We start from the raw sequence: 12,164 nt of genomic DNA, 5'->3' as shown, positions 1-12,164 counted from the left end.
GAAGGACAAAAGAGCGAAATCTTGTAATTTCTCACAGATGTCAGCATAGAATTTGGTTTCTTGAGGCAGTTTTAACAGAAACATTTGGAAAATATTCCCTTATACATTGTTAGTACAGTTAGGAGAAACTCTAATATGGAATAAATTTTTTAAATAGATGAATGCAGAATTTGGTTTTTAAAGAAGAAAACATTTATTTTTTGCTGAAAAAAGAAAATGTTAAATTCGGCAAATATTTATTGACACCTTAAATTATAGGATTTATGATAGGCACTAGGCGTGCGTATCTAAATGAGGAAGTCACAGTTAGTGAAGATGCTGTGTACACATAGAAAGTAACCATTGACAATAATAGATGTTATCACGGAGGTACGCTTCATTGTGTGATAAAGCAGGGGAACCTTCAGCAGAGGTGGAATTTATTTGAGCTGGTTCTTAACAACAGACTGGACTCCTGAGCAGGCCAAGAAAGAAAGCGCATTTGAAACAGAGAGGCTGGCCCCAGCAAGATGGCAGGCTTGTTAGCAGAGGCTGTGTTGGGAAGGATGAGTAGTTGATGGGATGGAGTACAGGGAGCATGGAGTGGGAGGTGATGATAGATTAGGGTGTCAGGACCAGCTCAGTGCAGTTTTCCATGCCATACTGGAGAATTCAGGTTTTGCTCTGAGTAATGAGGAACCGCTCAATCTTAATGCTAGGAACTCTAAGGCAGTAGGAAGTGGCTGTGTCTTGTCGCTGAAAGTGAGATGTGAATTCAAATTTGAAATATAAAATAAAATTGCCAGTAGCCAAATTAAGTACTTGGAGCTATTACACAGCTTCCCACTTAGGATCTTTAAACTATTAGGGCAATTAGCTGTACTTTAATATAATCAGAAGAAACAAACCCTTCAAAAGGTTTGTGTACTTCAGACTGTCTTGACAGAATTATTTTCCTCTAAACTTTAAAAACCGAATTTCATTCCATCTTTATAGTGTATCTTTACTTACCTGCCTTATTCTTGAGGGAATAAGCGTGCTCGTACTTAATAAATAATTGTTGCCTAAATGAAAGTGTGATTCAAAGGAGAGAAGACCTTTGTCCTTGCCTCCGGTTTGTCTTCTTCCATGTCCCTTGAGGAATCCAATCTCTTTTGATATTAACCTTTGGGGTGGGGCCCCACTTCATTTATCTTTGGGGCTCCTAGCCTAGCAGAATCCCATTAAGTGTTGAGATGGGAGAAAAAAATTAACAAATAGGGGAAGTAACTATATGCCTTGACTTTGGTGAAAATTAAGTATCTGAGGAGATGGTTCATTAATTTTAAGAGAGAGAGCTTTGTCTGTCATCTTTTCCATGCAAATACCTAGCACAAGGACGATGACTTTTTCCTTTCTTCTTTTTTTCCCTTGTCCTTTACTGTTGTTCTTACTGCTTCCTTAATGCTTGCCCTTAGAGGGAAGTGCTTAAATTATTTGAATTTTGGAAGAAGTAGAGATTTTTAAAAGTGGTTACTCTATGCAGCAGGTTTAAGGTGTAAATTACGTAGATGCTTTGTCTCTTTTCCACCTTTAGCTTTTAACTTTACAACAAATGCACTTTTGCTTCATTGGGGTCTGTATTTACTTGTTTCCCTAATGCAGCTTTTCTCCATGAAATGCTCTCAGTAGAAACATATGCCCAAAGCTTCAGAGTAATTACAATATCACTAAAAGGTTCGTAATCACATTACTGAAACTAAATGTTAAAAAATTTGATTTTTCTTGATCCAATCATTTCAATTTAATTCTAGGCTACTCCGTGATTGATGGAGGAAACATGACAGGCCAAAGTCAGCGGGTATTTATAATGCCAAAAGCCTTGGAGGGAAAACCTCAAGGCAATTTAATTTGGGTGGGAGCTCATTTAAATTATTCCGAAGGGTTTTTTAAAAAATGGGAAGAGCAGGTTTGTTTCAGTGCCTGCTCTCAGGGCCCCTCCCTCCCTGTCACCAGTGTCCCTGCATCTCCTCAGCCCCTGCTTAGACAAAGGCCCCGTGACGCAAAGCAAAGAAGGAAGTCTGATTTTTTTCACAATTGTTCTAAAGATGTTCTTTTGTGTTAAAGATTGGTTTAAACTTGAACGTTTTTCTTGTAAATCAGGGGTAGTTTTGAGATATTTGCGTCTGTTTACGGTAAGCAAGCACACCTCCAGCAGGGCCACCACATAATTAAGTCACGGGACATGCCGACAGCCTCACTTACCCATGAGGATGCAGAGTGGTGTGAATAAATATATCTACCTTTACCTCATTGCTCACAGCAGGGCGGAGAAATGATCAAACGTCACATTCCTGATGGTGGCTGTTCTGAAAAACCATTTATTTTATTTTTATTGAATTACGGAGACAAGTGAATGTGAAATTTCTGAAGCAATGTGAATTTTCTTAATTTTTAGCACAGTTTGTTTTAATCATATACATTACAAAGCAGTCATTTTAGAATATTTACTGATTTGCCTTTGATATCTGCTCAGCTAGAGGTCTGGATATAATGCTGAGTTATTTTAATAATTAGCTTCTATAATTCTGCTTCTGAATGGTTATTTCATCCTGTCTTTTAAGTTCTTTTTTTTTTTGCTTTTAAAAAACAGTATAAGTATAGCTAACAGACAAATATTTTGCCAATAATCATACATAAAGCACTTGGTGACATTTGAGTCTTTTTATTAAATTTCTGAAGGTGAATTTTGAACCCTAATTGTAGGATTTTTGATAATGGGATATAACACTATGATATTTCTTAACACTTTTTATTCCCTGAATCTGGCATACTTTTTCTGCCTTCCCTCCCTTGTAGCAAAAGAGACCTAATTTTTTTTTTTTTTTTTTTTTTTTGAGGTGGAGTCTCACTCTGTCGCCCAGGCTGGAGTGCGGTGGCGCGATCTTGGCTCATTGCAAGCTCCACCTCCCGGGTTCACGCCATTCTCCTGCCTCAGCCTCCCGAGTAGCTGGGACTACCGGCGCCCGCCAGCACGCGTGGCTAATTTTTTGTATTTTTAATAGAGACGGGGTTTCACTGTGTTAGCCAGGATGGTCTTGATCTTCTGACCTGGTGATCCGCCCGCCTCGGTCTCCCAAAGTGCTGGGATTACAGGCGTGAGCCTGGCCAAAGAGACCTAATTTTATAAATACCAGTTTTCTTGCCATTCTTCCACCTCCTTGAAGGTAGGTTTTTTGTTTATTTGACTGATTGATTCTACTTTTTGAAATCAAGTTTGGAATTTAAAAAGTATATTGCCCATGTCTAGTAGCACTTCTTATTCACTTTCTTTCACATCTCAAATCACCCTTCCGTTCAAACTATAATATTACAGCATCTCATATACTTAGTATTTCTCCTCCACACTCTAGTGTGGTGAAGTGGTGGTAATAGTGCCCCTTCAGCGGGGTTTTACTCTGGAGGAACCGGAACTGAAGTGAGTAACCCTAGTTTTATGTGGAGGTTTCATAAGTTTGTTAGGCCTGGAAAATGGGGAAGTGACCCTGGTTTTTACATTCATGTGTTAATAGTTTTCTCTTGCTTCCATGAAATAATCTCAGAAGATAGGTTCAACTTTAGGACAGCTATGTAACTTCATGTTTGGACATTAAGTATGGGGATGATTGTCTTAACTAGGTTTCTATCATATGCCCTATGTGGTGCAAGCCAGAGATAAACATGTTGGATCTGGGCTTTGATTTTTACCCTACTTACAAACTAATGAGTTAGCCTGTTTATATCATGGAGACTGGCAAAAGATATGAGACATGGGTCAGAGATTAAGGGGCTTTATTACTCATAGTATGGCAAGTTGTATAAGCGTCATGATATTTACTCTAGTTCCTTTGCCCCTGAATCTCACAGGGGTGATGTGATACAGCCCAGATGGATGCTGTGCATGCAGTAGGTTTGCATTGCAGACGATGACTGCTGAGCTTAGGGAATCTTCCATTTTTATAGCAAGCAGTACCTATGCTCTTTGTCTGGGGTTAGACATTACTTCATTATTTAAGGTTGTCAGATGTATAAACAGTCCTGAGAAGTGGCCCAGGTAAAAGAGCAGTCAGGACAATGCAGTCTTGAGAAATGGCCCAGGTAAAAGAGCAGTCAGGACAATGCAGTCTTGGTATCCCAACAAGACATGCAGGGAGTATAAGAAGGCCAAGGAAAACTGTCTCTGTCCATCCCCATCTTGGCTTTTGGTAAATTTTTACATGAATAGGCCACCTGTAGTCACTCTGATTAATCAGACCAACAGAGGTTGGAACCAAACTAGTCAACTTGTCTCATACGAGCATTTAATTAGGGCAACAATCAATAAAATCCTAAGCAGCAGGATGAAGCCAACCTGCAGTATTGACTTCATCCAGTCTCTCTGCCTTCCCCGACCAGAGTCTCTGATTCAGCCTACTATGAATAAATCCCAGAGGGAGACCAGTAGGTCTTAATTCAGACGGTGCAAGACAAGTCTGTTACCTAATATGATCTGCGCAAGGAAGTTTGTAATGACTTGCCCCTCTTGGGTCTCATTGTCAATGATAATAGCTGTTTCAGAAAGCAACCCTCATGCCTAATGGAGAGACATTCTGTGGCCTACTTTCCCCCATATAGAGAGCACAGGCCACTCTAGTTTGGAATTCGTTGCTACACTTGATTGGAATCAGCATTACACTGGTTTGATTAAGCCACATAGTGTCACTGAGTTGCTGCAATCTAGATTGCTAAACATGGCATTAGCTACGGCTGCTTGGGAGGCAGGAGAAGCCTATGAATTTGTATGTCAGGTTGGAACAGTGTTGAAGCAATCTGTGTTTGCACAGGTCTGAGGGGAAGGGCCACGTTTGGGAGATGCTGTTGGTGGCATCGGCACGGCGGAATAGTTCAGGGCCAGCCATGTCCACATGACTTTTCCTGGTTTTTTTTTTTTTTAATAGCAGTTTTGACCAACAGCTTGATTCCAGTTGGTCTCATCAGAGAATAAGCACTTACTGCAGGCATCTGTATCAGTGACACTCAGACCAATCAGCAGCCAAGATTTGTTTTCAAAATGTGTAGTCCTACAGAGGGGCTCTTTAATCTGCCAGTCTGTAGTCTTCCAAATGGCAAAGCAGACAAGTCATTTACAGCAGTCCAAGAGTCTGTAAAATATGAAATGCCTGGTCTTTAGGAGCATTGTCTGACAAGGGTCAGAGCTCTCATACAGAGAAATGTGCTGACTGGTCCTTTTGGCTGCTGCTGGTCAGAGACCACCATCGGCTTTTAGCTCCATCAAACTGTCAGTGAACCAGGCCATCCCTGATGGGAACCTCTGAGAGCCTTCTTGAACCAGCAGCTCTGTTTCCAGTAGTGGAGTGGGGGATATGGTTTCTCCAAAGAAGTAGCTGCCATTATTTTCATTTAATACTGGATGATGCTAGGGCTGGATGCACTGTGCCCTTGAATATACCATTTCCATTTGACCAGCAAGGCCTCTTAGGCCCTTCCCACCTCTTTAAGTAGATTCACCTGAAAATGGGATTTCAGCTGTTCATTTTTCTCCACAAGAGCTTAGTTGCAGGATAACAGCTGCTTTTTTTTTTTTTTTTTTTTTTTAAAGTACTTTGTAGCTCCATCAAACAGGTGATGCTATTATAGTGGGCAGGGGCCTCTGCAGCAGTTCTGGAACATGAAAAGCCCTTCTGACACTTCAGGGATTAGGCCGTGCAAATGTGTAATACATCAGTTCTTATTATGGAATTGAATATGGGAGCTGCCACCACAACACCACATTGAATAAGCCCAGAGGGCACCTTTATAAGGCTAGTTCACCTCCCCTTTCCCACTGGGAAGCACTAAACCCCATTAGTAGAGTTCAGTGTGCCTTTCTTCCATGGGCCAGGAAGAATGGAAACTTGGACTCATAACAGTTGAGTTCCTTTCTTCCTCATCATACCAAACAGTTGTGTGTGTGTGTGTGTGTGTGTGTGTGTGTGTGTGTGTGCGCGCACGCGCGTGTTTGTAGGGGGTGCCAGGGGCTTTCTGTCCCCTGGGGATAGGGAGATCTTGAACCCAGCCCAGTCATCCTTCTCCTTAAAGCAGCTGAGTTCAGAATAGAGGGAAGGGAGGGATCAGGTAGTATGAGAGGGACAGCAGCTCCGTGTTAATCAACAAGGCACATTTACTGTGGCTTTCAAGCAGCAGCCTATGTGAGGCTTAACCAGACTTCTAAAGTTGATGGTCCGCACAAAGACCTATATCAGGTAAAAAGGTCATTATTATTGAGACACTGTGTCAGCTTTGAGGACCCCTGGCTCAGCAGCCACACCCACATTGCCTTTCTTGCTGCCCCCTTGTCATGATAACACCCCATCCCGTGGAGGAAAATGAGTGAGCAATATCCACGGTTCCGTTTACATACTCATTTCAATCTTGCCCCTCTTAGCCTCATTAGCACACAGGACAGTAGGGACCCTTATTCCCACCCACCACACCCCACTGTCCACCTCCTAGGCAAGAGCATTCACTCTCAGATTCCAGGGAGATTTTTTTATATTCCTGGACCCAATCTCTGGACACTTTTCCTTCCTTCTCCAGATAGCTATGTTCCTTCACCAAAACTGTCAGGTCTGAGATATCATCTTACCCTATTTGGAAGCTAATAGTATGTGTGTCGTTTCTCATACATTTTAGCCAGTTACTGTTTCATGGTTACTGGCAGAAGACATGAGACTTCCGGGTCAGAAAGAAAACGTTTTATTACCCTTGGCACAATAAGCAGCATGAGCACCAGCATATTGGCATCAATTGCCCTTGCTTTCAATTCCTATGGTCCGGATGGATGCTATGAATGAGTGAGTTTGCATTGCAACTAAGGAACTCTGAGTTTGGGGAATTCACTGCTTTTATAACAAGCAGTAAGTCAGTCTGCTGTTTGTCCAAGGGGAGAGGTTGCCTCATCTCTCACCTGCGAAAGCAACCTGAGAAGTAGCCCAGGTTGTTAAAAAAAAAAAAAAAGTGTTCAGACCCTTGATGTCTTGGCATACCCAGTAAGACAGTAGTCTCCAACCTTTTTGGCACCAGGGATCGGTTTCATAAGACAATTTTTCCATGGATCAGGGCGAGGAGGGTGGTTTCAAGTGTAATTCAAGTGAATTACATTTATTGTGCCCTTTATTACATTGTAATATATAATGAAATAATTATATATTACAATGAAATAACAATTCGCCATAGTGTAGAATCAGTGGGGGCCCTGAGTTTATTTTCCTGTAACTGGACAGTCCCATCTGGAGGTGATGGGAGACAGTGACAGATCATCAGCCATTAGATTCTCATAAGGAGCCTGCAGCCTAGATCTCTCACATGCAGAGTTCACAATAGGGTTCACGCTCCGGTGAGAATCTAATACCTCTGCTGATCAGACAGGAGGTGGAGCTCAGGTGGTAAGGCAAGTGATAGGGAGCAGCTGTAAATACAGAGGAAGCTTTACTGGCTCCGCTTGCCCACCACTCACCTCCTGCTGTGTGGCCCAGTTCCTAACAGGCCACGGACCCCTATGGCCTGCGGCTTGGGGGCCCCTGCAGTGAGATATGTAGGCCCAGGGAAGACTGCTCTCCCAACAAGGCTCTTTAGGTCTCTGACTCTATGTCAGGGCAGAAAGGCAGTGTTATTTCTGAAGGTGCCTGGAATGGGGTTAGGCCAGTGGTCGAAAATGAGTAACAAATGCTATTGGATTTTTGGCCTTTGAGTTAGTGAAATAGTAGATATTTTCAAAGTGGGAGAAAATTTGGAGTATAGAAGAGAAAGAGGCTAATCAATTTCATGTTTCATTTAATGTTTCATCACTGTTAAGAATCAGTGTCATGAAAGCCATGTTAGGTTGTTTCAAAGGAAGCAGCTTTCCTGCCCATTTCCAGTTTATTGACAATGTAAAATTGTCTTGCTATGTTTGCTTTTCTGCAATACTTAGGGAAATTTTATTTTATATTAACTTTATAAATGGTAATTAAGACAAAGATATGATTTCTACTTCTATTATCTTGAATACTCGTCTCCGTTTATTCACAGGCCTTAATTGGGGCATAAAATCTGTAAGTTCCTAGCATATATGTCTATGTGGTTTCTCATACAGTTTTCAGATATTTTTATCATCAACATTCATTCAGTTTTCTTGGGGCACAGCTGGATTGAGTCACTAGCCATATGAAAAATCAAACATAGTAACCATTCTTTTTATATTTTCAAAATAGCTTTAAAATATGCTGTTGGCTTTTATGTTTGTCTTATCAGAGCCATAAATAAATTTTGAAAATTAAATTAATGAATTATTTGTTTATTTTCCCCTTACAGAAAGAAAATGTGTTACACAAAAAAGTGAAAATCCAGTGCTGGCAGATTCATGTCTGTAATCCCAGCACTTTGGGAGGCCAAGGTGGGCAGATCACTTGAGGCCAGGAGTGTGAGACCAACTTGGCCAACATGGTGAAGCCCTGTCTCTACTAAAAATACAAATATTAGCCAGGTATGGTGGCTTATGCCTATAATCCCAGCACTTTGGGAGGCCAAGGCAAGGTGGATCACTTGAGGCCAGGAGTTTGATCGAGACCAGCTTGGTCAACATGGTGAAACCCCATCTCTACTAAAAATATAAAAATTAGCCAGGCATGGTGGCTTGCACCTGTAGTCCCAGCTACTCAGGAGGCTGAGGCATGAGAATCACTTGAACCCGGGAGTTGGAGGTTGCAGTGAACTGAGATCATGTCACTGCACTGCAGCCTGGGTGACAGCCAGACTGTGTCTCGGAAAAAAAAAAAAAATAGTGATGCTGTTTCTCTAATGTGACAATGAAATAGAATATTTGTGAAATTTTTAAAATCAATACAAAGATAACCAGGCAACTATTTTTTATTTTAGTCCTTCATGCTGAATAATCCTTCTAATGATGTGTGTCGTTTTTCCTGCCATGGTAAATACAGTAGACTGAACATATTTTGTATTACTCTGTTCTGAGAGTGTTGTTTATTCTCTTGGAATCATCAGTTATTATTTAGCAATAGTACAAGTGTAAAATAAAAGTAGGTTAAGTTGGATGCCTAATGGTCACATAACTTAATTTGAATACTTTCAGTTTTTGCTTAATAACTAATATTTAGATATTGTACATCCTAAAAATGAGGTTGCTAGATACCTTTTCCACAGTATATTCATATAAGAATTATCTTGATTTTGGTCCAAGTTATTTACAGTTTGCTGGGGAAACTCTGCTTTTTTCTCATTAGAAAGCATCCTTTATATGTGTTAGAAATTTAACTTAGAATTTAATTAACTTTTCTATATTCACTCTACAGCTACTTTTCTTAAAAGCTATCTTTCTTAATTTTGAGGTAAGAAAATGTCTTTGAAATTTTTGATCCAAGAATAAAATTATCTGGATTATTTTACTTTTTGTGGTAGCCAAACAAAAGAGAAGTTGTTTTCAAACAAATTCCATCAGTGGTATATGGTCAATATAATCAGTAGACCAATATAACATTTAGCTGTTAGTGTCTTCTTAAGAATTGTTTAGTCATTGATCTATATCTATGATAGATTCCCTTTATGTTTTGCAAATAGAAGAGAAAATGAAATAGATAAAAACAATGCCTGATGGTTATTGAGTGCTCATGTGTGTGTTGTGTTTTAAGTACTGATATTTATACCACTTAATCTTTACAACCTCTTGTGACACTGTTGTGGTCCCCATGTTACCCAGGAGGAAACTGAAGCTCCAAGAGGTCAGATCGCTTGTCCAAGGTTAGAGTGAGGATATGAGTCCAGGAAGCTTATGCACTTGGACGACATGGCCGCCCAGCCTTTTGCACTGTGCTTGCTTTTATTTCCCCAATTCTCTTACCAGGTCTCTTATTTCTTTCCTAACAGAACCCTCCCCTCTGCTTCCTGAATCAGTTTAGAGGCTAAAATAGCAGATGAAGCTAAAAAGTTTCTTTGACATATAACAATTTCCTCCAGAATTATCTTGTTGAAAGTAAATAGCCCATCTGGCTTCCTCTTTTCACAGAGCAGAACTCCTAAGTGAGCTTTGTGACTGAAGCTGGCTGAGTTCCATGCAGTGCGCCTGTTGGCCCTAAGCAAGACGAGCACAATCTGTTTCTTCTATTTCTAATAGAGGAAAAGAGTTCCTTCATTTGCCTCTTTAATTCATTGCTTGAATTTTATGTCCTTCTTTCTCACAATGGCAGCTTTCCTGCTGTGGTCTTTTTTTTTTTTTTTTTAACCTTCAGGTAAATTTGAAACTACATAATAAATGATTTTCAGTACAAGGACACCACAATGAAATAACATTAAAAGTTGCATTTTAAAACCATAGCAAGAGATTGTGAGCTGTGTGACTCCCGTTGATTAGCAGGGGCTGGCGGAGGTGTCTGAGAAAGCCGTGTTTCTGCTGCCCTATTCTCTACCTGCTCTCTGAATAAATAGAAGTGTTTAGTGCTTTGCTCCAGAATCCACGGGAGTCAAACAGCCAAGCTCTGCACACCCTGAGAGTTTACCTCTAAGTACCTTAATTTAGCTCCTGAGTTTACTTATAGGAAACAGCAGGAAATATCCCTCTAGCCCTGATAATTACCTTCCTACAGGGCTGACTGAGGATTACAGAATAGGGGCTTAAAAATTGAACCTGAATTCTCCCTGGCCAAGAAAATCATTTGATTCTTTCTGTCTTGCAGAGCAGATAAGAATCTTGTAAACTTTATGAGCTGTTAAATGCATTATTTTAATTTCTAGTTTTCTTGTGGAACCAGGTTTCAAGAGGTCTTCATGCAGTGTTTGATGTCTTTCCATGACTGATGGGTGTCCTCCAAATCTCATTATTTTTAGGAAGAGCTCAAAAAAGCCAGTTCCTTGACTGGTATCGTTTGCTTAATGGGACATCTAGATTTTACACTTAAGAACTTGTATTCTCACAGAAGCTCTACCAGATTCCTCTTGATTAAGGGCATATTGATGGAAAGAGTAGGATTTCAAGCCCGGAGTATTTGGCCTGGCCCTGAGGTCTCACATTTACATCTATGGCATTGTGAGTGTAAATGATGTGGTGGTATAGCTGCTTCTAAAACAGTGTTCTTCTGAAACAGTAAAGGGGATTTTCAAGGGTATCACTTTAAGGGGTGAGGAGGGGAGGGGCAGTCTAAGAAAGGGTCTGACCCCTCAAACAACCAATTTGTGTCTGTCTGACACATCAGGCAGGTGTGAAGGGTTTCCATCATAGATATTGGAAAGTTGGAAGAGCCAGTTTTTAGTAGTTATTACTAAAGTCTCTTACTATTTTAACATTTTTTATTTCTGTGCTAAGGATAGCAATTTTTTTTTAAAAAGCAAAGGAACATTACCCTACGAAGTAATATATAAAATACATGTTTACCATTGAAGCTACACTTCTTATATTTTTAAAATATAAATCTCTACACACTTGGTAAATGCAGCAAAATTATTTGACTTAGTTTAAAGCTGATTAAGAAAAATACTGTTTTTCTTGTAGATTTTTGTAACATAAACAAAATCCGAAGTCCATTTGTTTCACGATTCAGATGTGACCATCCTCGGGCACACCTGCTGTGTTTTAGAGCCCACCAGACCCATCTAGCTACAATAACTCAGTATTTCTTAAGAAGTAGTTTTCATCATCCCTAATTCTTAGATGAGTCAATGAAGACTTGGTTTTTTAATTTAGAACACATTTTTATTCACAAATATTTATAAATTATAACATTAACTAAAATTTCTTAGCTGATTGTCCCTGGGAAGTCACATTTAAGGTGCATGTTTGCAACTCAAATGCATTTCTGCTAAAGACATTTTAAGGCATCAGCGAAATATTCCAATGAGCTTTGACACATAGTTTAAGTACACCTAATAGAACAGACTGAGGCATTCATGTATCTAATTATTTTTCAAAGAAACCCAAGATAGAACAGTGAAGCCAGGAATTTGATTGGTGATGACCTGGTTTCATCCCTGGTGCTCAATCTTCTAAGGAGTTTGGGGGAGAGGTGACAGGGTTAGTACCTGGGGAGGAGTGCCAGCATAGAGGCTTTGGCTTCCTAAAGGAAGGTTAAGGCAGACGTTCCCATAGAGTACCACACTCCCAGGCTGCACATTCTGCCTACAACCCCCCCGCAGTCCACCTG

At 40.3% G+C, this 12,164-nt stretch overlaps 1 protein-coding gene across 4 annotated transcripts in view; it reads left to right on the top strand.

Moving 5' to 3' along the window:
* Window positions 1-12,164, top strand: part of PRKN (parkin RBR E3 ubiquitin protein ligase) — a 1,390,885-nt gene that overhangs the window by 11,122 nt on the left and 1,367,599 nt on the right. Inside the window, exon 2 of one of the 4 annotated variants that reach the window (XM_055114294.2) lies at window positions 2,859-3,185. The exons of the other annotated variants lie outside the window; for them this stretch is intronic. The gene's annotated coding sequence lies outside the window, so the exon portion shown is untranslated. The remainder of the gene's footprint in view (window positions 1-2,858; window positions 3,186-12,164) is intronic. 4 annotated transcript variants of the gene reach the window in all.

This window comes from Pan paniscus, chromosome 5 (genome assembly GCF_029289425.2).
Source record: "Pan paniscus chromosome 5, NHGRI_mPanPan1-v2.0_pri, whole genome shotgun sequence".
Classification (NCBI taxonomy): Eukaryota; Metazoa; Chordata; class Mammalia; order Primates; family Hominidae; genus Pan; species Pan paniscus.
Note: the sequence above shows the minus strand (reverse complement) of the source record. Positions and strands in the feature narration are given on the sequence as shown.